The sequence below is a fragment of the Lygodium microphyllum genome, chromosome 22 (genome assembly GCF_053477565.2).
Source record: "Lygodium microphyllum isolate KBCC chromosome 22, Lygodium_microphyllum_v1.1.10, whole genome shotgun sequence".
NCBI classification, from domain to species: Eukaryota; Viridiplantae; Streptophyta; class Polypodiopsida; order Schizaeales; family Lygodiaceae; genus Lygodium; species Lygodium microphyllum.
In genome coordinates, this window is record NC_141156.1 from 32,903,091 (window position 1) to 32,929,063 (window position 25,973).

The following is a 25,973-nucleotide window of genomic DNA, read 5'->3' on the forward strand; positions in this document are numbered from 1 at the left end:
GCATGCTTCCTCTCTAGCTAACTCAAGTATAGGGTTGTTTGGCATGGATACTTTTGTAGCTAGAGATCTGGCTGTTGATGGATTCTGCAAGATTAGGTAATTTAGGAATGCCTTGCGACTAAGTGCATCGGCAACTACATTCTCTTTCCCTGGTCGGTACTTGATTTCAAAAATCATATTCCTTCAACACTTCAATCCACCGACGTTGCCTCATGTTGAGCTCATTCTGGGTAAAGATCCATTTGAGACTCTTATGATCGGTTACTAGAGTAAACTTGTTACCCAACAGGTAGTGTCTCCAAAGCTTTAGAGCATGGATGACAGCTAGTAATTCCAGATCATGCGTGGCATAATTCTTTTCATGACTCTTCAATTTCCTTGAAGAGTATGCTACTGGATGACCTTCCTGCATAAGTACACACCCCAAGGCAAGAATGCTAGCATCAGTTACTACCTCGAACTCCTTATTGAGGTCTGGAAGTTTTAGAATAGGTGTTGATACCAAATTTTGCTTCAATTTTTCGAAGCTATTCTGCTCAGGAGTTGACCATGTAATGGAAGTCTGCTTCTTTAGTAAATCCATCAGAGGTGCTGCAATCAAAGCATAGTTTTTTATGAAGACCCTATACCATCCTGTCAATCCAAGAAAGCTGCATATTTCTTTGACAGATACTGGTGTTGGCCATTCAAGCACATCTCTGACCTTGGCTGGGTCTACTGATCTTCCTTCTGATGATACTATGAATCCCAGATATTCAATCTGACGCTTGAAGAATGCACACTTCTTCATTTTTGCATACAGCTTATGTGACCTCATTGTCTCAAGGACAATCCGAAGTTGAGGTTCATGATCTTCTTTCTGTTTAGAATAGACTAAAGTGTCATCGAAGAAGACAAGTACGAAATCATCAAGATATGGTCTAAAGATATCCTGCATTAATCTATTGAAGGTGGCAGGTGCATTCGTAAGCCCGAATGACATAACCAGGAACTCAAACTGCCCATATCTTGTATTGAAGGCTGTCTTTGGGATATCTTCTTCCTTGATCCTTATCTAATAGTAACATGACCTGAGATCAATCTTGGAGAAGATCTTTGCACCTTGAAGACGATCAAGAAGCTCATCTATTCTAGGAATAAGATACTTGTTTTTGACTGTTGATTGATTCAACCCTCGATAATCAATACATAGTCGAAGTGTCCCATCTTTCTTTTTCTGGAATAGTACTGGAGCTCCCCACGGTGAATTGCTAGGCTGGTGTCCGTTTACAGATTCATATCCCTATTTGGCTCTCGCTTGCTACTTTCTTCACATGCATGACATTTTAATGCATTGGTGCAGTTCAGATGGATTGGAGTTGTGTATAGAATGGCTCCTTTCAAGGAAGGGACAGTTTTGTGCATATTTCACAAGCTCGTGGATAATTTGAATCCATTGGGGAGTGCTGGTCTTCGTGGAGCAAATCACCAAGACGATGTATGCGTGCAGTATTTACATGCAATCTATGTGAAGTTCGGACAACTTGTGTAAGGAATCCTTATGCTTTTCTAAAGGAAATTGTATTTCTAGAGGAAGAACACAAAAGCATTGGGGAATGTTGGAAAAAGTAAGGATGCACGGAGGGCTATTTTTGAAAAGGGCTTTTTGGTGGAAAGAAGCTCAATGGAGAAGAAGAGCAAAAAGCAAAGGAATGAAAAAACCGAAGGAGCTCAACAGAAGGGGAAAGGAAGGATTTTCGTCAATCAGAGAGGAGCTACGGAGATAAAAAGGAGATGAATTGAAATCGGAGGGGCTCTGCAACTTCGACATCTTTGGAAACTCATGGAGAGCGTGCCAAACCACCCCTAGCTGGCCGCCAACCCTATCTAAGGGAGTTCCAAATAATCGTGATGGGAACATGGACCAAACCCCGCCACGAGAGGTCTCTCCATGGATAAGTTTGAACATAGGAGGATGCTTGGATACCGGGGGGGTCTGGCTGTAAATCCCCTGCCTCCCAGTCCTACTCAAATGATCTACATGACTCCATACGCATTCTTGAGGCTCTCTTACTAGTGCAAGGGAAGAAATTTGGAGGAAAATGAATCCTTATGGATTGTGGGAATCATCTTTTTTGGACAAGACTTGTATCTCAATTAAAATGCTAATATAAAGTTTACTTCCAAGGAACCTGTGTGAACTGTTTTCGTGTCAATGCCATAAGTTACACAAAGGAACCCTTTTCCCTAAAAGGCTTAATTAAGGAAGCTAATTTTAAATGTTACACATAAATGTGACATGACCTAATTAGATAACTAAAGAATATCTATTGAGGAAGCGGGTGAGGTGGAATCCCAATGGGTCCACCGTCCTACGGCAGGGTGGTCCCAGAGAACTTTAAGGCTTCTCACCAGGTTTTACCGATGACGGACCTTAGCAATTGTTAGGTTAGAACCCGATTCATGCTGTTTTAGGGACTTGGAATGGGATTATGCCCTACAAGGAGAGAGGTTGAGTGGCACACTCCTCTCGTTTCCGATTCTCTTTGAACCATGTGCCATATGGGTCTGCTTCGCTTAAGTATCTCTACATAAAGTAGGATGCCCAGGACCCGACACTAGAGTGCTATCAGGGGGTCTTGACCACTATGAGCCCAAATTTAAGGTCAATCCTAGTGGGTTCGGCTGCGAAGGTTCTGTTGTGAGGTGGAATCGGGAAACCCTAGGCGACAAACCCGTAACATTCTTTGGGAGTGCTGGGCAGCGTCATTTAGATTCGTCTCTTGATGGACTACTAAAAACATGCCATAACAACCGATAGACGGGTATGTTACAAGAGTAGAAATCTATTCAAATAATATTTGGGGATGTTGCTAGATTTGGAAGGTATTGCTAGACAGTAATTGACTACAACCAACTATGGACTAAAATAATGGAGGACACTATAGCCAAGGGAGGGTTAATAGGAGGCATTGCAGGACTATATCTCAGGAAGACAAGTGACCACCTCCTAGTTATAGGGTGAAGGTAGATGGTCTTTCCATTTTTAAGGGCCTATATTGATCAATGGAGAGGCATAACAGAATTCCTTGACTAACAAAACAAGATTGGTTAGAGGAGGAATATTGCTCTTTTGGCAAGTTATTTGAATTTACCCTAGGGTTCAAAGATCAATTTTGTTGAGCATTGTAGGAGCCAATACTATGCAAGGCCGTTGAGAAGATAGAGAATGCAAGTTGACTTGACATATGGGATAATGAGAGTGAGAAAACATCGTATGTGGATGCGATTGTTGTTGCTGACTCAATCAATTTCAATGCTATAGGGAAAAACATGTTGAATCTAATATTGAGAAGAAAAGTGATAACTTGTTACGTTATACTTTGATAGGATCTATTGAGTCAAATGAAATATTTTGTGAAACATAAGGACAAGCTAGCCTTTCAGATAGGAAAGGGAGAAGATTTTTGATAGGAATACAACAAGGCTTTGCACCATCGAATTCATTATTATCGAATATCATAGTTTGAAGACTTGCTGTAAATGAGGATGTCATCAAAGAAGACAAGCACGAACTTGAATAGAAAGGGCTGCAAGATTTTGTTCATGAGGCTTTGAAAGGTTGCAGGGGCATTAGTCAACCCAAAAGGCATCATAAGAAAATGGTAAAGTCCACGATCAATCCTGAAGGCCATTTTGACCTCATCTCCTGCCCGCATACGAATCTGATGGTAGCCAGAGCACAAGTCAATCTTAGTGAAAAAGCATACCCCTTTTAACTCATCCAACAAATCATCAATCCGTGGGATGGGGTAGCAGTTCTGCACTATAATTTTGTTCAAATCGCAGTAGTCAATACACATGCGAAATCTCTGTAAACTCCCAATATCAACTCAAGCATGGCCTTATTTGGTCCCATGGCAAGATTGTCATCCCACACACTTTCCCCTTCACGCAGAAGATAACGGAAGAAATGAATTCTTGCCCCATTGCCGGTCACTTGGGTGTTTTCAAAACATATGACAGGATTTCCAAGAGTTTTCATTGGAAATACATATGGAGGGACGTCAAGGACTTTATGACCAAATGTGTTCCATGCCAACAAAACAAGGATAGTACACTCAGGCCAGTTGGCCTCTTGCAGCCTCTCCCTATCCCTGAAGGAAAATGGACTCACATCACAATGGACTTTATCACTGGCCTTCCCGTGACTAAGAAAGGGTGGAAGAGTATCTATGTGGTAGTTGATCGCCTCAGCAAAGCTACCCACTTTATCCCCACTAAGGTCCAATATACTACCTCTCAGGTGGCCACTCAGTTTATGAAAAATGTATTCAAGTTGCATGGATTACCACAAGTCATAGTACATGATTGGGATGAAAATTTTATGAGCAACTTTTGGAGGAAAATTTTCACCTCCATGGGGACCCAGCTTGCTCATAGCACATTTGGGATACGTGGCTTCACTTGGCTGAGTTTGCATATAATAACTCCACACACTCTAGCATTGGAATTTTCCCTTTTGAGGCCTTATATGGGTATAAGGTTCCCCTTTCTAAAGTCTTGTTTACTGATAAGATCAATCCTTAGCAGAGTCAAGCTGAATTGGATCGCATGCAAGCTTTACTTCAGCAATGCAAAATGAATCTTCAGAAGGCCCAAACACACATGAAACTCTATGCTGATGAAAAATGAAGGCATTTGGAATCCCAAGAGGGGGAATTGTTCCTTTTGAAAGTGTCTAAGTCCCACTACTCCACTCTCAAAGAGGGCAGTAGTAACAAGCTAGCCCATTGCTTCTATGGCCCATATTGAATCTAAAGAGATTGGCGACTTGGCCTAACGCTTAGAAATCCCCCTACCACCAAAATCCACAATGTGTTTCATGTCAATCAGTTGAAACCTTGTAAAATACCGAACACTACATGCATGAACCCCCTTTTTTTTTTAAAGTAGTGGGATGATAATATTGCATTTTGAAAATTTACTAAGGTTATTGGAATTTTTTTTGCTTATCTCCCCCCCCCCCAGTCGACGGTCATGCTGGAGGGGGAGAGGGGAATAGAATTTCTAGCAAGCTGCTGGAGCTTTCTCACCCTTAGTGCCATGCCCGTCGACACGCAAGGGGGAGGAGGATCTTATCCCCTCCCCTATATATATTTGAGGGGGCTGCGGGTAGAGGATGCTGAGCGCCGCCCTATTGCAAAAAGGAGAAAGTAAGTCTCCATGTTTAAATTGTGAGGGAGGGAGTGATGGAAGATAAGGCTGCTGTCGTCGAGTGAAGAAGGAAGGAGGGAGGGCCGCTTGAACACCGTGCTGAGTAGTCGGGGTGAGAAGACTTGTGAGGGAGGGAAGTTGCGGCTGCTGCCGCCGTATATCAAGCCGTCGACGTCCTATACCGTCAAGAGTCCACGCCCAGCCGTCAAACGCCGTCGACCGGTGCTGTCTTCTTCCCCCCTCCCACGTGGCGTGAAGCTCAGAAGCTTCCTGGGGGGAAGCTTCCAAGGGGCCTTCTTAGCCCCCTTTCCCTTGGGTTTTAAACCCCCCCCTTCCCCCCCCCCCCCCCCCCCCCCCCCCCCCCCCGTGTTTAAACCCTTAAGCCCTTCCCTTTGCTTTGGGACCCCCCCTTTCCCCCTTGTGTTTAAAGTTCTATAAGCTCCCTTTTCCCCCAATAAGAGTGGGGATTAGAGGTCTTATTTATCCCCCCCTCCCCGTGCTTTTAATCTCTCTTAAGCCCCTTTCCTTGGGCTTTGAAGGTACCCCCGGCCTAAAATTCCCCCTTAGGTTTCACAAGCCCCCTTTTCTCCCCCCATAAAAGGGTTTTGACCTTTAAGGTCTTATCTCCCCGGTTTTTTTTAAATCCTCCTTAAGGCCCTTCCTTTGGGCTTGAAACCCCCTATTGTAAAAACCCCCTTAAGCCCTTCCTTTGTGCTCTTGAAACCCCATGCAAAATACCCTTGGAGCTTTGTTCTTTTTCCCCACTCGTAAAAGAGAAGAGAGTCTTGAGGGCTTTTAACACCTCCCTTTCCCACTCAAAAATCCTCGTAAGGGATTCCACACTTTATTTATTCCCCGTTTGTGCGAGTCATTATAAGGCCATTAAGCCCCTCCCATGGCTGTAATGGGTCTTATCCGCAAAAGATTTTGAAACACCCTTCTTTCGAAATCCCTACTTCAAGGAGGGGGCCTTCTAAAAAACTACTTTCGATGGACGGTGCAAGGGAGCAACGATGGAATTCCAAAGAGGAGTTGTAAAGCTTATTCCACGTTCGAAAGACTACAATTGCGATGCCCACTAAGAAAGTCCAAGGCGCAGCCTGTGAGAGGGTCGTCTCCCAGCATCCACATGGATATCTCACCCCAAGCCCAGGTTTTCCTTCCTAATTTTTATTTGATATTGTTGTAATTCAATCATGCAAGGTTAATTGTTAGAAATAGGATATATTTTTGTCCTAGATGCTCACAACGGAGGAACTTAGTCATCAATACTTTTAAATGAAACATGCAAATTAAAGAAAGCATAAACACATTTCTAGCAAATAGCTTTATACATTGAAATGAATTATAAACTAGATTGTTGTCCATTAAAATAGTATACTTCGTTTAAGCCTAGATGTATAAACTACGTATTGCACTATTAACCCATATCCTCTTCGCAATGAATCATCATGGAAAGTGCAAGCATGAAATGATTCTTACGATACATAAACTCTAGGAAAATATCATTTGTCAACTGCATAAATTATCAAGTAAAAGGTTGCTTGTTTAGCATGAATTTTGTTCGCAAAGTATAGGAAGATTAGTTGGAATTAACGTAACCTATGCCTGACCTTAAATCGATAAGTTAAGGTTGAAAATTTAATTTACACATAGACAACGAGTCATGTGGAAATGATCATGTAATTATTTTCTAGAGTTAACCAAATTGGTATGAACCTAAAACACCTAAACCGCAGAGTACTCATTTAGAAAGAGTTGAATTCCAAGAAATTCACTAGGAAATTAACACGTGACCTAATCGTTACGTATCGCTAAAACTGAAACTCCTATACCTTAAATACTTGCCCATATTCACTAAATATAGGGGACAGTGAAATGAAATTGAAAAGTGAGCTAGGGTTTGTCCGTAAGAATCTTACAAGATGAAACTTGGATACCCTAGGTCTAACGCGGTCAGCCTAGTAACCTGAAACAAATTGTTTCATGACTCCATTGTCCCATAGTTCGATGCGACACTTGCGCAACAAGTGCGGAGTCATATGATCTTGTGATTAGATCACAAGGGGATGGCCAAGTTCTCGCAATGAAGTTGGCATATCCTTACGCAAGTTATCTTGCAAGAGGATGAATAATCATCCTAATTTAGTGTTCTTTCTTGAATAAAGAAGATTGATTGGAAACTAAAGACCAACCGATAAACTGAAGTGACCAATGAACTTAAGTTTTGACCAAGTTGGGTTAATAGGGTACACCCTAACCCAGGATATAGGGGATCTTGCCAAGTTGCAAGTCATCCCGGATCGAGTGCTGGATGAATTCGAAAGGAAGGATTCATTCCTTAGCAGTTTGCCAAAAAAAAACGATCAATGGAAATGTTTGTGCTTGCTACAGATTTTAGAGCACTTTTTGGCTTTGTTTGATCAATGAATTAAAAGATAAATGGATATCTATACTTCAGGTTGAAGTCCTGAAGGGAGAGGCAGCTTTAGTTAACCCCGACTGCCTGCCTGACCCTAACCAAGGGGGTTGTTAACCGCACTGGGTATGTGGACCGAACCCGCCACGAGAGGTCTCTCCGTTGAGCACTACTTGGAGCAGGAGGATACTTGGGTGCCAAGGGGGCTCTGGCCGTAAATCCCTCGCCTTTCGAGCCCTGCACAAGAGGCTAACGTTACTCGGGATTGGATCTCGAGGCCCACATACTAGTCTACGGGCAGAAACTTGGATTAGTGATCCCTGTGGATTGCTGGATAGCCTTCGGGCGAATTGTAGATAAGCCTATGGGCTAGACTTTTTTTGTATTTCAAAGATAAACATGATAACCTATTAATAAGGAACTTGTCTGATATTGTTTTTCTATGTCAAGTGATAAGATTACGTGAAGGAACCAGTGCCTAACGGGTTAATTAAAAAAGCTGGTTGTTACATGTCCAACTAATGTGTTAGGTAATTAAATAACTAAAACAACCTGAGGAAAGTGTGGAGGATGGGCCATAGGTCCGTCCTACGGATGGGTAGTCCCGGTTGGCCCGAAAATTTTCTCAAATCACGATGGACAGCAGGATGACCGTCAAGAATATGAACAACAAAAGCGTTGACCTAGAGTTATGATTGAACCCGATTTACGCTATTTTAGGGGAACGGAATGGGACTATGCCTTATGGCAGAGAGGTTGAGCTTTGCATCCCTCTCGTTTTCCATTCTCCTTGAACCAAGTGCAGCGTGAATCCGCTTCAGACCTGGCATTTCTATGTAAAATAGCTCACTTGGGTCCGATGCTAGTTGCCGTTAGGAATTGACCAATAAAGAAAGCCCTAATTCAGGTCGATCCTAAGTGGGAACGACCGGAATACTTCTGCTACGTGGCAGACACAGAAAGCCCTAGATTGCAAACCCCGTAACATTCCATGGGAGTGCCGGGCGGAGCTTTCTAGACATCCTTTCTGATTGATTGCTAAGACGTGTCCTGAAGATACAAGTGGACATGTTACAAACCTTGTGTAGGCTCCTCAGAGGACTATGTGGAAGAACTTCCCCCCATAGATGAAGAGGGTATCACTCAATATGTTTCTGAAGCAATCATTGGGCAGCGAGATAAGTACTTACGATCCCTATCCATCAAAGAATACTTCATCAAATGGCAAGGCCTACCCTTGGAAGAAGCCTCTTGGCGCCCAGCAACCATCCTCAATGAATTTCCCTCCCTCCGTGAACCCCAATGGTTGGAAAACTAGCCGATCACGCCCCAAATCGTGTTTTAGAACAGTTTTATACTTACTCAAATCACATGCACGTGCATTCTACATAGGCTGAAAGTACTCGTCAAAAGCTCCGTTTCGACATATAGTACGCCCTATTTGGAGCAGCCTATCAAAAGTTATGATCAGTTTACTTCAGTAGACCGGTTTAGGACTGCATGCTATCCCTAGTCTCTCCACACCTATCCTTCATTGTCAAAGGGCTCTGAGTAGAACTCTGCAACCCTCCCTTAGCCCACCCATCACTCCCCTCTATTTCTCCTCGTTTTTTAGGGCAAAAACCTTCTGAGTGGGGATGGATTGTAATAAGCGGGATACACACCGACTAGGGTTTAGACACCCCGTCACACTAACCGGGGTATTTAAGGTGTAAGAGCCCCAGATTAGGGAAACCAGTTATTATCAAGATCACACTCTTCACCTTCATCTCCAGCTTCCATGGCTTCCTTCTCCCTTCTCTCATCTTTTCTCTCTTTCTCTCTCCTCTTCTAGTCTTCTTCCTTCTTCTTCTTGTTCTCTTTCTCTCTCCTCTCAGCTTCTTTCATTACATAATTTTTTTTACAGGAATCCAACAAGGCTTTGCACCATCGAATTCATTATTATGGAAGATCATAGTTTGAAGACTTGTTACTAGAGATAGGTTTTCAAAGTTGAGGAATCTTTCACCATATCCACTTATAAAGTGAAAAAGCCCTATATTGACTATATTGACTCTTTGGATTCTGCTTTTGTATATTTTGATTTTGAAGCTCTTGCAATGTTCGAATCCCTTAGAACGTCGAGGCAAGCATATAAAAATGCCCCTAGACTTCTTTGTAAGGAGTCACGAGGGTCTTTTGATAGATTAGGTCCACTTATGATCGTAATGTTCATGCCTTACCTTTCGCGTTAGAAGAAGAAACGTCTCTCTAGATGTAACTAACTGCGTGCGCCCTTTCCGCTTCTCAAAACAGAAATGAGAAGAATTCAGAGTAACCAGCGAGAAAGACAATCGCATTATCAATCAAAGCAAATAGGCAAAGCGCGCAACCGCAATTTGCAGTACAAAATGTTGGTTTGCCCATGCGACAGTTTGGACTTTTGTGAGAATAGTGGGTTTCGTTTGGGTTTTTCGAGAATGGGTACAAAGTGATCAGATCGTAGGTAGCACTTGCCTTTTTAAGTTCCAAAGTGGAAGCAGAGTGAGAGAGAAAGGAGATTGTACGATGGTGGTACAGCACTACAAGGCTCGCAGATGTAGAAGATGCGCGCTATATATCTCCAGGTCATCCATTCTCCAACCCCAATTTTTTAATGCACGCAGTCGAGTCGATCATACATTCTATCCATTTGATTTCCCGTAATCAGAACTCTTTCTTGCTTTGCTTTGATCGTTGTGATTGAGTACCACCACCTAATGCAGATGCCGTCATACCTGCCTTCCTCATTAGCGTCTAATTGCACTATCCATTAGTGCTTGACTACGAGAGTGTTATATGAAAGTGATAGAATTGACACATGATCAGATACAAGTACTTGATGGGCGCATCCTCTAGGGAGTCAAGATTCCAGCATTGATCGATATTTGCGCTTTGAAGTTTCACATCATGCTCTCAAGGAGTTTTTGTCTTCTCCCTTTGCCGAACAGCGAGACACGTTTGATGCCTTTCTTGTGAAGTCAATGTCAAGGAGCCACCTGCATGCTTTACGACAATTCTAAAGAATTATGAGGGGTTTCAGCCAAGGTTTGAGAAAAAAATTCTAAGGAGGAAGAAAATCCTTTTCATCAATGACAAACCTCCTGTATATGGGGCTACATCACGTGTGGAGATGTTGAGCATTCCTTTCACCCTTTCTGGGACATGCAGGGTGCTCATATCCAACTTAGTAGCCATACATTTATTTCCATTCTCCAAGCTTATACTAGGCTCAAAGATGTTCATGGAGGCGTAGACATACATACTGAAGTCATTAAGAGGCATCTAGAAAGAGATCTTTTTATTGCAAGCACCATGGTTGATATGTACTACCAATGTAATGCCAATGCTGTTTACAAGACCAACTAGTACATTTTACCTTAGTCAACTCATGAAAATTTACTCATCTTTTTACAAGGAACCTCTAATACAATGATGCACCTTAAATGGCCCAATGCTATTTGATAGTTTCCCTTCTTGTCGAATAAGCTTTTGTCGAATAAGCTTGATCATGCATATATTCTTTGAAGATTGTTAAAGTGAGCCAAATTTTCATTGCTCAGTGATAATCATCAGAATTGCTCCTATCATACACTGAATATTAGGACCTTAAATAGTAGACTTGTTGGGACCAACAGAACTGCAGCACTCTTTGTAGAAGCTAGCTCAAATGGTTCATCTTCATCAACATCATCTTCCTCTTGTTCCACAATTTTGGTAGTGTTTGGTCTTCTAAAGTACATGCTTTCACTTTGACCAGATAGTTGGCTACTTAATGCATAAATGGCAATTAGTGAATTTCTTAATTATTTTCTTGGTGTGTTTAGAGAGACGTTGTGTATCCTCTAGCTAAAAGTTAAGTAGATTTTGACTATTAGACTTACTTTTTAGGTCCATGGTCCAAGGGCAGATATCGATATACTTTGTATTCGTCCTTGACATGCCTCTAGAGAGGTAACAACAAATATGTATGGTGTTACAAGTGGTATTCTAACAAAAGACTTAATAATCTTACTAGCCTATTTTGTCTTCTAGCAGGAAGATTTCTTTGTTACTCTACATGACATGCTCATGGATATTCCAGAAGTAACAAAGCTTCACCATGTCCTAGATGCACATGTCCCTATGTTGAAGTTTAAATTTGATGGAATATTAGTTGACCTCTTATATGCAAGGCTTGTCTTATGGGTGAAACTTGAGGTATTCTTTCGTTTAGATAATGTTAGATGTGGCAATTAAGTTTGCGTCAAATTTTTTGGTAGCCATATAGATAAAAGAGTTTAGTAGCAATTCGGGGTGTAGTTTCATTGATGATATTGAGTTCCCCTCCACTTCTACAAGATTTGGACATATACCAAGAGTCCATACTTGCTCTCTAGTACTCCTAGACTTGCTCAAGGTGAAGAAAGATGTATTTTAACTCCATAGTACTCGTAGAATTGCTCAAGGTAAAGTAAGATGTCTTTCAAGACTCTAGTTGGCTAAAAAATGCATGTTTGTATTTTCAGGAAGAAGCAGAAACAGACGAGGTGAAAGCTCAGCTTGATCATAGCTCTCTTTTTTGATTGACAAAGAGTGCATTGCTAGGTCTTTGTGCTACTATTTCAGCCTCTTAGTCAATAAGACCTTGAGAAAAATCTAAGCACTTTCTTTTTGGTGATGTAGTAATTGGCTTCACAATTTGTCATGCTCCAACAGATAAAGCAAATTGGTTTCCATTGGTTTGGTTATCCTTGTTGGCAATATCAAGACTGCTCCCACCCCTGTATTTGACACACCCATGCAGAGTAGGACTAATTTCTTGAAATGTGGGTACTTGAGTATGCTAGTGTTGTTAAAGTTAACTTTAAGTGTTGAAATGTTGTATTCACAAGAGAGAATATATGTAGAAGATACATGAAAGAGCTTAATGATACTTACAAGCGTATGCTCTTCAAGGTTTGACATCTCTGTTTTTCACAATCATGTTGATTTTGGAATGCTTATACATGTTGGTACTGTGATATGAAGCCAAACTAGATGACATCAACAATCAAAGATGGTATAGCAACTAGGCAAATAGCAAGGCAGCATGCCTACTATAGTTATGACAAGAGATGAAGATATGAAAGGATCTGCTCTAGTCCTGCCCATCCTAGGCCATCCATTGTGTTCAATGAGGATGTAGTGAGGACTAATGCAGGAAAAATTGAACCACCATTAAGTTTTAGATGTATTGGTGACAACAATATTACTGTGATGATGGAAGACTCTGTGTTGCCACCTTTAAGTTTTGACAAAAAGGATGAAGAAAGTTTCCCTCTTGTAGTAAAGAGGCTTTGCAGATGAAAATTTCTACCTTTGCGAAGATAAACAAAGGACATAAAGATGAGGTAAGGCCACAAAAAGACCAAGACTTTAGCAAGTTCATATCTTCACCAAAGAATTAAAACAAGGATGCTTCATCATTGTACTAATCGTCCAATTGATGCATATCAAATTTCTCTTGCATACTCACCACATCTCATCATATAATTGTGATATCATCTATCCACACCATCTCCATGATACCACTTACTTCTACATTTTAGTGCTTATACCATGGAGTGGATCTCTTACCATGGAAGATCATTTATTTGTATCTTGATCCCATATGTGTAGCAAGTTTGAATGCATGCATGATTTCCTCCATCTTACCTTGCCCACATATGTATTTTATTGAAGTGAAACCTAACCATTCTTCTACTCCATGTAGTTTCCTTGAGTTTACTCTGCATCATCCTTTGCTCGCATCTCGCAAAGCACCCCTGTGGTGGCGAATGACTTTCACAAACTCCTGCATGCATTCTGTGTGACATCTAGTGGACCCGACATGAAAGCGTTACTTCTAATCATCGATATGGGAGACCCTTTGAATAATCAACCTTCATCATCGATTGTTTCTTCCTGATGAAGACTTTGTTACAAACTCTTTTATAAGCCATTATGATGCAAAATCAACAGATGCAATTATCTATGTAGCAAAAGCAATAGTTACATCATCAGCAGTTGAAAGAACAATGACTATTGCATCAAGAACAAGAGCATATGCTTGGTTCGACCAAGGCGATCAAGGTTGTAGTTAGTGAGTGAAAATTATTTGATGGCTGGAATATTGCAGCCTATGTTAAGGCCTTTGAAAGACAAATGCACTTCTTCAGATTTTTGACCAATTGGAGCAACTATTTTTAATGACTTGTCATGCTTGCTTTGTGGGTTAGAGTAATAGATCTATTTGTATAGGACTCTAATCGGGATGCTTTCAAGAAAGCACTCAAAGATGAATATTTTTTGGAGGATTATGGTATTGCTGCATGAAATACATTTAAACAGTGGGTTTATCAACCCAACAATGGACTTCTTTTTTCTGGATTGTTACGAAGGTTGAAGAGTGATACAACCAGTTGGATATACTAGAGCAAAGAGCTCTAAACTTAGAGAAAGTGGAGTTGTTCTTACAAGCTATTGATCTTACACTTCAGGACGAGTTGGGAGAGCTGCTAGAGGACCGTACACAATGTATGGGATTAAACATGGATTGGCATGATGTTGTCATGATGAGATGACTAGACATGATCTTTTGGCTATTCGTATTTCTCAGTTGGAGAGGAGATATGAGGATATTGAGAGAGTTTCTCAGAAGCTCAAAGTGACCAGGATTTGCAAAAAAGACGAATTTGATAGTTGACGTAGATTAAGACCTACAGAGATTGAGGAGGGAGATTGGGTGTTGGTCTTTGACAACAGTCTAGACAACTAGCACAATACTATCCGCAAGGTTTCAAGACAATGGTTTTGGCCTTACTCTGTGCAGCATGTCCATGATAATGTTATGTATTCCTTAGCAGAACTTGATGGTACGGCCTTGTGAATATGGATTGTAGGAAAGAGAATGAAACTATTCAAAGAGGAGGGATGATGCAGCCTATGCAGTTGAGGAGTTGGATGATGAGCTTTATGATGGACTTGAGATAGGAGATGATTTTGTAAAGGATGAATAGATCATTTTGAGCGTGGAGATTAGCGGTGATGAGGATGGGTAGCTATGGCCCATTCAGAGGATGTGTAGGTTTGGAGAGGGCCAACATTGTGACGAACCTAAGGGCAAAGTTTTTCGACAGGAATTTAAACTCATTAGTCATCACCATTAGGAATTTGTTTTTTGTTGTGTGTGTGCTTTTTTTTTTCCATTCTATTTGAACTCTCAGTCTGAAAATTTGATTGCTTGGTTTCATCCTAATTTTTTTGTATTTATTGGTAGTACTCAAGCATAAATAACCTACAACTATGTCTGGTTTGTTGCACCCTTGTGACTATGTATGGTAAATGTGGCAGCCTTTTGGAAGTAGAGAGTGTATTTCCTCACGGATCCAACCATGATGTGGTATTGTGGGGTGCTCTACTTTCGGTATATGTGAAACAAGATTAGAGAGAAAAAGCTTTACGCCTCTTTAGGAAAATGGTAGAGGAAGGTGCGAGTCTAAATCTATGGACATACATACTCATTTTGCAAGCATGTGCCACCCTTCTAGGAAAGGGGGAACCTTTGCTTAAGAACCTAGAAAAAGTATTTGTTGATTTGGTGCGAGGAGTAAAGGATAAGAGGGTGAAACTCAAAGGTTTTGTAAGGAGGACAACTAAGGTATTACACATTACTACCTGCAAGTCTCCATGACACGAAGGTACAAATACATGGGATAGGTTGTTTGAACTCCTTGTCCATAAGCGAGTGATTGATTTGCATAGTTTTTCTAAGGTTGTGAAGTAAATCATTTCTATCGCAATTGAGCTAGGTGTTGAAGTGGACAAGGGCGTTGCTACAAATGAATTCCCTTCCCTTGATTACATCATTGACACATTGCTAGCTTTTTGCGAGTGAAGGCTACCATTAGCCTTAGAAGACTAATATGGAAAAAATGTGTTTTTTATAGAAGGATCATCAGGAATATGTGCTTTTGGGGAGGATGACGAGGATGAAAAAAAATATCGACACTGGAAACAAAAGTAGTTTTTTTAACAAATGTTTCTCCATGGCCTATGATGACCAACTTAAAATTGGGATAATCTAATTGTTGGTGACTAGAAAGAGCCATGATAGCTCTAGCACCATTGCTTAATCTAGATGTGAAAGGCAAAAGGTATATTGAAAAGATTATAATTATGGACATCGACCTTGTAGTTATGGCACCCTGAGTGGAACTTAAGCTACCAAGAATGCATTGAATGCCATCCAGGAGAATGCTATGAGCGTTTTGTCAAAAATACTGAAAATGTTTGCTTTGGATAACAAAACCTACAATGAAACTTTGCCGATTATGTAAGCTTGTCAGGGTGATAACTAACGCTAGTTTCAAATATCAAAAGGTTGCATGTTTGGGTGGAGATCATTGCCAATGACTAAGGCAACCGCACTACGCCTTCTTCTGTGGTCTTCACTAAACAGAGTGCGACATCAGAGAAGCTGTGAAGAACCAAGTGGCCATGAATCCCACCAACATTGTCTTTGATGCAAGCGACTTCAACTTTCTCTCAAGTACATTTCAACATGCTTAGGTCGAGACACCCCTATGACTACAATGTGACAGCCGCCATGGCAACCTTATTCACAAATGATGGATGGCTTAGCAGGCTATGGAAATTAGTAACGTCATGCCGATGTTTGTCATGCCTATCAAGTACTGAAACGAGGTGATCTTGAGGACAACAACATTATTGTCTCCATGATGATATTGTAGATAATGAGTATCATCTGTCTGTGAATTGATTGGAGGCAGTAGAAAGGTAATTGATATTGGCCCTTATGATCATATTTTCATATTCAATTTGGGGGTCCTAGAGTTCTTGGAATGCCTATCAACCCAAACCTTTATACAAGTGACCTCAAAGAGGCTTTGTAGATGAAGATTGTCACCTTCACAGGGAGATAAAAGTTCAAGGAAATGAAGATGACATAAGGCCACAACAATACCAATACTTCAGCAAGTTCATATCTTCACCAAATCATTAAAACAAGTATACGATCCATGAAATAACTTATTTTTTGAAACATTTCCTACTAGAAATATTGACGAACTCATGTTATGCTCATTACTAACCCATTCATAAGAAGTTTTCTCATTTCCTTTGATGACTCCATGTATTTTGTAAATTCCAACTATGGATCCCCTATGGATATATACCCACAAATGACTAATTCACCACAATTTATATAGATCCTATTTACAAGGAAAATCGGGGGATGACCTCCCTACTTCTATTTATAATAATAACTCTCTCAGAAGTGATACACACATATAGGTCTAGCTCATAAGGGGTAGAATGATATCCATGAGTTCTAAAGAACTCATCCATCCTTTGGAACCAAGACCTTGGTGGTTCCAGCCTCTAAAGAGCTTTCCACAAGCAAAATACCTTATCTTTTGAACTAGAAAAAGATAAATCTATGTGGTTGCTCCACATATACTTCCTCCTCCAAATCACCATTTAGAAATGCACTTTTGACATCCAACTAGGTCAAAAAATTGTATTGTGTGGCAATCACAAACAACAAAATTTGTCAACCGCACAGAATGAGCAAACGTCTCTTCATAATCAATGTCTTGCTTCTATTGAAAACCATACACTATAAGGTGATCCTTATACTTGCCTAACATCCCATCAACCTTTAGCTTGGTCCTAAAAGTCCATTTCATCCCGCAATGTCTTTCTTGTGGCTAGCTTGGATAATCCACCAAAGTTCCCATATTCTCCAATATGGTGTTAAGTCTCATTTTGTCAATGCTTTCTAGCTCAAATTCCATAGCCTATTACCATTGGGGATGCTAAAAAGCTTATCTGGCTCAAAATAAGCTATGTAATCATCTATAGACAATGATGCAAATGATGCATGAGGTTTAAGCTAGGTAGATCTTCTAGGGCTCTCTCTAGTGGCATTTGGTGGAAGGGTCCTCAATTCTTGCATGGTCTATTAATATCAATGATGTAATACATCTTGTAGAGAGGGACAAGGAGTAGAAGAATTTGTGGGTGGGTTAGGAGTGAGTAGTAGACTTGGCTTAGAATGTACTATCTCCTAGGGAATAATGTGAGCAAATTACTTGGAGTCGAGTGCAAAAAATTGCACAATGTCCATCTTATCAAACATTGCATATCTCCTAATGATCACATTGTTTGTTTGAGGATTGAACATATGGTAGGCTTCCCTTCGAAAGAGTATCTTGCAAAAATCAAGAGATCAACTTAGGGAGTGAGCTTGCCTATCTTATCATCAAAAGTGTGAATGCAACCATGACTTCCAAGGACTCGATAGTGGGAAACTATAGGCTGAGAGCCAAAAAATCCTCATATGGAGTCATTTTAGGGGCATTCATAGTATACATTGGTTGAGGATATACACCAAAGTATTAAAATAGCCTTGACCCAAAGGTGCTTACAGAGCTCTACTACAAATAACACAAAGTGTGCCATGTTCATGATGGTATAGTTCCTATGCTCTATGACTCCACTCTATGAAGGGGAGTTGGTAGAGCTAAGCTAGCATGGAATGCAGTGCTCCTATAGAAACTCAAAAAACTATTGGGAGATGAATTCATCCCCACTATCACTCCGCATGCATCTTACATGTGGACTAATCTAATTATGCAGCACTAGCAACACCCAAGGAGAGAAAAATGTAAAGCCATCAAACTTATGCTTGAGAAAGTATACCCATATGTATCTAGAATGATTATCCAAAATCAATAAGAAGCACAATGCACTATTCAATGCAATGGTGTGTGTCAACCCACAAAGATCAACATGATTGATTCTAAGAGACACCAACTCTATGTGAACTCTACTAAGGAAATGGGGCATGATGCTACTTTCCAAGCTGAAAGTTGTATTTGAGATGTTCTAAGTGAAAATGCCAAAGATGCTTAGTGTGCAAAGGCTCCATATAGCAGCTAAAGCTTAGAAGTGATAGAAATCAGAGCTCTAGGTTATTGGATCAGAAAGAAATTGTGTCATGTGGTATGGGTCACTAGGTTGTGTCTCACCCCACGAGCAACCATTAAACCAGTTTGAGAGTCAAGGACCTCAACTATGGTCATTGAGAAGAAGACTATTCATCCCAAGGAGTAGCTAAAGTACTCGACTATGTCTAGTGGGCCTCTATAGTCATCTCATTAAGAGGCAACTCAGAGATGTAGATGAGACTTGTACCCTCAAATATTCAAGAGTCATTTCTAAGATGAGGCAACTCAGAGTATTCAAGAGTCATTTCTAAGATGAGGCAACTCAGATATTAACTATGATGGCTGACTGATGGGTTTGGCCTGTCCATTATGGTATCAATTGATCTACACTTAGAAATGGCTCGATGGCATTCCCATGCCCTAAAAATCCTAAAAGTGTGTGTACATGATGATGATACTCTATCAGGGATACACCACCTAGCTTAGGAAAAGACAAGGTCCTAACGGCTAGGCCTATGCCCTCAACCCCGCCATTGCCCCCCCCGGATAGACCCAAGGAGTATGTCCCTCCCCGTGAGGCTAACCGCCCTCCCTTGGAGACCGGGCGTGGCCCAGAAGGTCTCGGTGGTACCCATGTCATTCCCCATAGCAGTTATGGGGTGGGAGAGCCTTCCACCCGACATGATGAACCCCTCCTTCCCTCTCCCGTTATGAATCCTTCAAGTCCATCCTTGGCACCCCAGCTTCCCCATAGTGGAAGCTATATGCAAGGGAAAAATGAAAATAAAGTAAACTCAAAAGATTAAGAAGAGTTGTTTTGGATATTGGACATAGGAGTGAATGAAGATAGAGATGTGTAAAGCATAGAAGGAAGTGGCAAAGAAGTGTAGGGTAGAGATGTAGATGGAATGGGTAGACAGAAAATGGTTTGTACTCCATGCCAATGTCCATGTGAGGCTGTTTGCTTTATGAAGCTTTTGTCCTTCGTGCAAAATCATTAGACAATGCATTGAATCTAAAGGGAAAAACTCAAATTTACCTTCAAATTGTGGTTGAGCTTCATACATACGGATGAAATTGTATTCAGCTTGTAAGATCTTGTATGATGTATGGACTCCATGGTAGTTCAAAGTTTCACTGATTATGTCCAAAGTCGGAGGAGCAAGCTATGAGGTCCACTTTGTCTTGTTTCTTGATGTGCTAGAGGCTCAGGAACATCAGGATGTAGTGAAGATATGTTTGAAGTCATCTTGCCCTCCTGTTGTTCCTGCTTCTTGTGAAGGGATTTCAACTCAAAGGCTAATGTTTCTTCAAAGAGATCCTAGCTCTTATACCATATAAAGAAACACCTAGCACAAAAACATAAATGAAAGTATATGACAAAGCATAAACTCAATAGGACATAGTTAGGATTAGGGTAATTTAGAGACAATGAACACAATGAAGATCTAAATAAATGAATAAATACAATATGATACTCAAGTAGTAAACAAACCATGTAGGAAATGAAAACTATACCCTAAACTCTCATGTCTCAAGAGCTCAAGGAGAGATAATAAACTTGAGAGTATTTCGTACTCTTAATGGATCTTCAAACACATCAAGATAGCCTCTGGATGTCAAACAAAAACAAACATAGCAAATAGATGTGCTCATGGAAAACAAGGTAAGAGAGGGAAAAATCTACAAAATATAGTCAACAGAGGGCCTACGACTGCCAAATGACATTAGCAGCAACAAATTGCAACCTCTTGAAGTTTTAACAAGGACTGATACTAGTAATAAACAAAGTAAGGAGGCTAGTCTTGAGTTATCAAGAAGGGAACTACTACCAATTGTAAACCTAGATTTTGCAGGGCTCCCAATAGCAAGGGACAACAAGAGGAGACTTGGATTGCATGATAGCAGCTCTAAAGGTGTTGGATGGATGTAGCCAATGTCAAGCAACTTTGTTGAGATATCCTCGTAAAAAGTTTTGAGATCTTGAATCTCTCTCAGTTTAACTCTCTCAAACTGCTTTGCATTTTAGGATTTTTCATCAATAAAGAATTTTCAAAGTTTTTTGAGAGGCTAATTCGAAATTTGATGCATATTTTAGCTCAATACATGTCATAGAGGAAGAATGAAAAGAGACGTTTAGGTTTAGTTTCACCCATATGTGCTTTATATAATGAAATGTGTAAAGTAGTGTGCTAGATGGTGAGAATGTGCATGTAGTAGTGCCACTTGGACAATGTCCCATGTGGAAAAATTATTCACTTGCACAAGCATCCTTTACAAAAAGATGATGAAATCTAGTAATGCAAAGGACAAGATACAATAAGGTGAAACAACAATGTCAAAGACAAGTGCTGAAACTTGTAGAATACCATGAAAGGGTAGAAGCACCCTCTCTCAGCTCTAGATGTCAATACCAAAGGAGGAAGAGGGGCCTAATGTCAGTATTTTATGGTGCTAAGGACCATGATGATGAAGATGAAGTTAGGATATGTAGGGACTATAAGCCACATTCTTAATCGAGGAGTTATTCCCAACTTGAACTCTCCCAGCTACAAGGACTTGAGAAAGAAAAATGTCCTTTATCGGATTCATATGATGGGTAGTTCCAGTGTAATCTAAGGACTACTTTAAGTATTCAACAGTGGCCAGTGGGCCGCTACACTCATCTCCTTAGGATGCAACTTGTAGACGTGGATGAGACTTGCATCTTCAAATGTCTATATGGAGATGATGTGGGCCTTTGTAGATAAGTTAGATCAGCCCTCTAGCATTGAAAAAGATGTTGACTATGATGGTTGACTAGTGGCAGCATGAGTTTGGCCTTGTCATTGCCCCTACTTACACTTTACAATATTTCTTTCTTGGACAAAGAAAATTGCACAATCAAATTGGAGTTATACGTTAAGACAATGTAAATGGCATTCATGATGAAATAGTACTAAAATGGATGTTGAATTTCAATTGAGAGGCTCTAATTAATGAGAAAAAATACTAATCTATGATCTATTAATTACTTTAGATATTGAATTGATCAATAATCTCCCGTCAATAAGTGGACAAACTTTGAACAAGTGGATGTTGAGAGATTTTAAAGATTAAGCAAGTAAAATATCTTTATCAAGTGGATGTTGAGAGATTTTAAAGATTAAGCAAGTAAAATATCATTATCAATCTTGAAGGCAATCTTGCTTTTAAATGGTAACACTGAAGCCTTTGAGGTTCGGAAGAGACAAATATAGAAGAAATTGAAGCTTCCAAATCTGTGCCTATGGCTTGCCTACTATGTTTAGGGTTTTCAAAGATCCTTGAGCAAAAGAATGAAGATGGAGGTTAAAAAGCGCTTGCAAGAGGTTGCTACAGGTTGCTTGAGGCTTGAAGAAGTTGGAGCCAACACTACAACAAAAAGGCCTCTTAGACGCACTTTTAGATGTGATTTTTGAATATAGAGAAAATCTTACGGGCGCGTCTACCCGCCCATCTATTTGCGCGTCTAGAAACTCGCATCTATAGTCGCATGTATGGAGAAATTTACATGCATAAATAGACGCATAAGAGACGCGCATATACACCGAAATTGTTATTTATTATGCGTTTATTACGGAATTAGATGTCTACATGGCGTTATTTAATTGTTATTCATTTCTCCATAAAGAAATTAAATACAAGCGCATAAAAAAACCAAAATTGTTATTTACTTAATTTCTTTTGTGCGTCTACCAGCGTGTCTACATGGCAAATTAGACGGGCATATAGACACGCCTATAGATGCGCTTTTACAAGCGCCCATAGACGCGAACACAAAACAAAAAATCTCCTTTTTGTAAAAAATATATTTAATTTATTTTTAAAATTTGAATTATGTAGCGTGTGTATGAGCACGTGTACTCTGAATTTTAGACGCGCTTATAAACGCGCATTTTCTGCAATTTAGACGCGCAGATAGACGTGCAAAACAGAACTGGAAATACAACCCTCCCATACATCAAATTGTGCATTTGGGAAAAAGAGAATGGATCTGAAAGCACGAGAATTGAAAACAAAAATCCATGTATTCATTATAGATAAAAAGCATTTACATGGGGAGTTTAAGTGCTTGCGACCTAAAGCGTGGCCGAAAGCAGTCTTTTAATAGGAAAGTAAGAAAAACATACCTCCTCTAGTTGTCGAATGCTTATAGCCCGGTTGTATTGGTCCTCAATGATGAGACCCTCCTCATAGAAGTGAAGCCATGTGGCTGCGCGGTTATGGCCTTGATGGTAACCTACCTCTCTAGGAGTAGGTATCCTACCAACGATAGTAGTCTGCAAAACAATTATGATATATACAAACAATTATGAGACACAATGTATTAGAACAAATTATATAAAGAATTGAAAGAAATATAAAATTTAAAAAAGTAGAAATCAAAATATACTTATAAACTCTGCCTCCCACGACTCTCTGCCGCCCGATCCGTAATGCGACGATCCCATGGTTTCCATTTGGATACGTCGCACCTCTGCCTGCTGGCGACTCTTCACTTTCTCTGCTGCTTTCTTCTTGCCTTTCTTCCACTCTATGCGGTGGCACATAGGTGGTTGGCTATAGGCTCCACACCCCTCCTTCTATCTCCGCAGTGAGTCCCTGGCACATGTCATGAGGTGGGATCTTTTGTTGTGAAGCAAATCCCTCACTTTTATGCGTCCCCAATCATCCGAGAATCGCTGACCCTCAGGATTTGGGTACCTCTAATGGACTGCCCTCAACACCTCCTGCCACAAGCTAGATAATCTTTATATGTCGCATGCACGACGCTCCTCATGTACGCCATTATATCCCTTCATTCATCATCATAGAAGATGCCACCAGTATTTGTAACTCTATAGTACTGGCGTACTGGCTCCTCTACGTGATCTTCTGGTGAGGGTGATCACTCGCCACCTCCTAGGCAACCCCCACACAAGCCTCGTGCTCCCCCTCGACTCTCCCTCCTCCCTCTCTGTCAACTACCCTCTCCCTCGCTGGATACACATGCTTTTGTAGATGCACGTGCATCAGCTGACGCTTGTGCTTCAGCCGATGCATGTACAGGTGCTGCGCGTGGAGTACCTCCAGTTGGAGTTTGGGAAGTAGTGCGAGGCAAAGACGTCAGAGGCATTCCAGACATGATGCTGAGCACCTCGTCTGCTGTGGGAGAGCGGCCAAGGTGTCTATTCATCTCTCCCATGAGGTATTCCCTACTAGAAAAACCTCCAAAAAATGCATTGATCCCTCTGTCAAACAAGCCCAATGTATCATTCATGCGATCCAAATCCGGGTCATTGCTAGATGAACCAGGATGCAAAATCTGTAAAAAAAAACATGGAAAAAAGACAAATTCGTACAATTCTAAAAATAAAAAAATCTTTTTTATCAGAGCTAGCTAGCGCGTGTATAACTGCGTCTAAAATGCAGGATAGACACGCTCTCAGTCAAGTCCCTAAAGTCAACCCTCTGGTCAGAGCATGTGTATATCCGCATCTGAGATGCAGTATAGACGTGCTATCAAATGCGATTTTTGAGTCAATGCTTCTGGCGCGCGTGTATCCTGGCGTGTGGACTGCAGAATACACGCGCCTAAAGACGCGACTCTGAAGTCAAAGCTTTTGGGTAGGGCGCGTGTATTCCCGCGTCTCAGATGTAGGATATACGCATCTATAGACGCGACTCCGAAGTCAAAGCTTCTTCTATGCAGAGCCGTGTATTCTCGCGTCTCCGACACAGAACATATGCGCTCTGAGATGCGGCTGCAAATGCAATGACAGCAAACATAGCTTCGCGTCTATCCCTGCATCTGTACTAAAATGTAGACACGCTGGCAAACACGCTCAATCGGCTAATTTCAATCCGACGACCGCCATTCATGATTCATTTGTGCTATACAAAATGCAATCATAGATCCTAATACAGAGAGAGAGAGAGAGAGAGGACTCACCTTGGGTGTTTGGTGTGGCGGGTGGTGGTGCTTCTTTCTTCTCCTTCTTCCTCTCCTTGGTGAGTTACTCTTCCTTAATGCTTACTTGCTGCTTGTTGTCTCCTCCCTTTGCTTCTTCTTTCTCTTGTTCTCTCTTTCTTCCTCTCCCTGGCTTTCCTTTTTCGCCTCTTGTCTCTTTGAAGTGAAAGAAGAGGTGAGTCATGAGGAGGTGAGGCATGCAGAGACTGCATGTTGGCTAAACTTGAGCTTTAGAATGCACAAAAAACACAAGAAAGGAAAGGCGCAGTTTGAAAAGAAATGATTTAAGTATCTTTTGAATTTTGACGTTTGCGTCTATTTTCACGTGTATATGTGCGTCTAAGTTTACGTAAACGCGCGTATAAACACGAAGTTAGACGGGTAAATAGACGCAAATGTAGATGCGTAGGTAAATGCAGATATAGATGCACATTTAGCTTTTATCATAAATTTTTGTTTTTAAGATAAGTTTTGATAGTAAGTTCTTATCATAAGTTTTTATGTATTTATGATAAGTTTTGTGTATTTAAAATTGAGATCTTAGAATAATTAATACGCTAGCTTGAAGTTTTTATGTAAACATATGAATGACAAATATTTTGATGTTGTCATGAATTAGGTTTAATTGTGTCGTCGTCATCACCTAGTGTGGTGCATGCTGATGAGTCAACGAGCACATCCTCAAGTGAGGATGAAACATTACGTCTTCATAATCGAGATGCATGGCTACGACGAAAAAATTAAATGCATGTGTGATCGTTATCGAGGGTGTATTTTTCGAGCACGTCGAGTTGCAATGTCACACCTCAGCATGTATGGAGAATGGGATCGAGAAAAATCACCGGTATTCATTGTCTTTTTTAACACTAAGATTGCTAGTCTATGTTACTTAATATATATCAACGTACATGAAACTCCCTTTTGTGGTTGAGCAGGATGCGGTGCCACATCCTCAGATGCTCCCTCCCGGGTAGCGTCGAGAGGCTGCAAAATGTCAACGTGAGGAGGCAGAGTCTTCAAGAAGAGTGGAGACTGATGACCATGATAGTAGCCCTCATGAAATGCCCCATCAAGTTGTAGAGGATGAGATTTTGGACAACATGGTACACCATCTATTTTCGCAACTGGTTTAGGGAGAAGGTCACTCTATGAAGACAGATGATCCACTATACGTAGTGTCATCTACTCTATTGTATGAAGGTTGTACGTACTCCGTTCTTCATGCGTCCCTCGAGATACTTAACTTTCAAACAATTTATGGATGGAGTAATGTCAGTTTGAATGCGTTATTGAAGTAGGTATCAATTCAGTTTGGCTTATAAATCATAATATTAATCTCCCTATTTTGAAATCAGACACAAATATATGTTGATGGTTTTTTAACTCACTTTTAAAA